The sequence below is a fragment of the Poecilia latipinna genome, unplaced genomic scaffold, assembly GCF_001443285.1.
Source record: "Poecilia latipinna isolate Pla-1442-1.1 unplaced genomic scaffold, P_latipinna-1.0 Scaffold1037, whole genome shotgun sequence".
In the NCBI taxonomy this organism is placed as follows: Eukaryota; Metazoa; Chordata; class Actinopteri; order Cyprinodontiformes; family Poeciliidae; genus Poecilia; species Poecilia latipinna.
In genome coordinates, this window is record NW_015113653.1 from 102,275 (window position 1) to 105,107 (window position 2,833).

The following is a 2,833-nucleotide window of genomic DNA, read 5'->3' on the forward strand; positions in this document are numbered from 1 at the left end:
CCAGGCAACAAGCAGAGATTAAAAAAAAAAAAAGGCAGCGATCCCAGCCAGTCAGCGAGCCGAGAAATTACCCAGCAGATTACAAAAGAGAGATATAGTGTTTTAATTAGTCAGCTTTACGGGTTCCTGGGTGGCATGTGTGCTCTGTTCATCCAGCTCAGGCCAGCTTTCTGTGTTTATGGTCTGTAACGTTAAAAACAACTTTATGGTCATTAAAGTTACTTTTACAACCAGAATAATCAGAATAGATTATGGTGCAGGACAGTACAAGTTATTTGAGGTGATAAAAAACAAACAAACAAACAAACATGTGATTGTAATTCAAGAAAATGAAATTTCTTACTATAAGTTTGTACTGGCGGTGCTGTTTAGGTTGGGAAGGAAACATAGCAAATACTTGCCAAAGGCATAGCAAACCCTTTGATTTATTTTTTTTTTTTCACATTTTGTCGTGTTGTAACAACACATTTCAGTGTGTTTTTTTTATTAGTGAAGTGGAAAGAAAATGAATTTTCCATTATTTTACAAAAAACCCCAAAAAAACTTCTGAAAGGTGCTGTGTGCATTTCTATTCAGCCCATTTTAGACCAACACGCCTAAATTGAATCCAGTGTTACCAACTGTTTACAGAAGTAGCATGGTGTGTAGTTTGTAAACTAATCTCACTATAAATACAACTTTTCCGTGAGTAAACTAAACTGACAGGCTAAGTAAGGATAGTATTAAACAGAGTATCAGTGGAAATGCCCATGGTGACTCTGGAGGAGCTGCAAAGATCCACACAAGATTGGGAAGAAGAAAGCAATTGAACAAATGCTAACTGAAGTCCTTTTTACAGTTTGCCAGTTTGTAAGTGAAACTATCGGAACTGAAAATATTCATTTGTCTTTAGTAAAATAGCTTCATGTATACCAAACCTTGTCAAATCCAAGGGGTCACATTAGAAAGTGTTTGTTAACAGAGCAGCTTTGCTTTTCATTTTCACATGGATCTATTGTTTTACAGGTTTACCTGGCCAAGTTGGATTTTAGCTGCATTAAATGAAGGTGGATATATAAACCAGTTATCAGTGCTTTATAATTTATACTTTGGCCATAATATTCTCTCTATTAAAAAAAAAAAAAAATCATCCTATAGCCTAACATCTTTCAAATAATACCTCATGCCCATTTCCATCCTGTTGCTCACAGCTTTTGTCTCTGGTTCTCGCTTCTCATCAGTTACATAGAGAAGAAAACCAAACATGCAGCCTGGCTAACGTCACTACTTCTGCTCTCTCAGAATCAGTTTCCAACTACGTGCCAGCAGTCTGCAACGGCCGCGAGGTGGTGGACTCCACAACGTCCTCTTTGTGAAAAGGTTCCTCTGAAAGCACAAGAAACCAACCATCCCCAGCATCAGCCGTCCTTCCATCAAACGTGGCCCCTAACTACGACGGGAGCCCTCTCCCTTCCCTTGACACCTCGCGTGTTGCAGAGAGATAACGGTCAGGGTAGAACGACTGGCAGCGACGAGAGCAACTCTAACTGTGAAAGCTAAAAGATGTTCAATCTTCCGAGCCGTATGTAACAAAGCCTTTTTTTTGTATAGATTTTAAACGCTGTGATCGCCTTTGGTTTACAGATAGATGTGATTACCTGCACCGTGCCTTGTCTTTAAAGAGTCTTATTGTGACATGGGTGGTTGTGAAGCAATAGTGTAATACAAAATGCTGTTCTTATCTAGTCCTAACAGTGTTGTGAATATATCCAAATGTTTTAGACATTGTCAAAAAAAAAGAGATGCTTTGAAGTGATTTTAGCCCTTCTGTTGAAAAAAAAAAATGTAACTAACCATAGTGAATGATGAAAAGTAGACACTATAAAGGACATGTGTTACTGTAGACTAGATTAAAAGTGTGTGTTTTCTTGTAATTAATGTAAATAAGATGTTTTTTAAATTAAAAACTCAGTTTTACTCGAAGCCAGCTTTGACACGTAGTTTTTTTTTCCTCATTTTGTTGGGATGTTTTTCTTACCTTTTTTCATAAGAACAAATAAATGGGTGTAATAAATGCTGCAATATTGTTAATAAAAAAGATGTATTTTTGTGTATTTAGCTAAAACTTTAATATATAATTACATTTAATAGTGCTTCAAACTAGTTGGAACTATTTATATTCAACAGGCAGCAGTAGCACAGCTACAATGAATTTACCCTAAATAAATTTAATTTTAACTGCTTATTCATGGGTTGTAATGTGTTTCCAGCTTAATTAGTAACTTAATTAGTAACTAGTAATTAACTATTTTTCAGGTGTATATACAGTGTTTATACAAGTCACATTGAGTTAAATTTAAGACTTTTTGGATAGAATTTAAATTAAGACAAACATAAATTATAAATTACAGCAGAATATAATTACTCAGTGATCTTATATACTTAAGCTAAATGTAGCTTTGCATACATGTGATTTTCATCTCTTGCATATAAGGTAGCCTAGGTACTTATATTGCAAAGTACAAAGCCTTATTGTATTTACTGATGCCAGGTTTCAACAGCTTTAGAAATTTCAGTATTTAGGCTAATATACTCATCTCCAACAGCTAGTTGAAGGTGAAGTAATATGAAATCTTTGCTGTTAAATGAGTCATTTTTGCCAGTCTTTTACGAGGTCACACGGAGGGCTGAATGATGATATTCCGCAGTCCTGCATTAGGCCTCATAGTTACTGCTGTTCAAAAATAATTACAGAAAAGCTAAAACGTTTCATAACAGCCTTTATTTCAATGAACACAAATGCAGTGGGATAATTTTACATTATGTTCCAAATGAAAACATAAACCAAATGTGT

The 2,833-nt window shown here is 35.2% G+C and overlaps 1 long non-coding RNA gene across 1 annotated transcript; it reads left to right on the forward strand.

Annotated features, from left to right (window-relative positions):
- The first annotated feature begins 6 nt into the window (after positions 1 to 6).
- On the forward strand, positions 7 to 1,777 carry LOC106959009 (uncharacterized). Its single transcript, XR_001427265.1, has 2 exons — positions 7 to 1,046; positions 1,282 to 1,777. It is a non-coding gene; the product is annotated as an uncharacterized LOC106959009 (long non-coding RNA).
- The last annotated feature ends 1,056 nt before the right edge of the window (positions 1,778 to 2,833 follow it).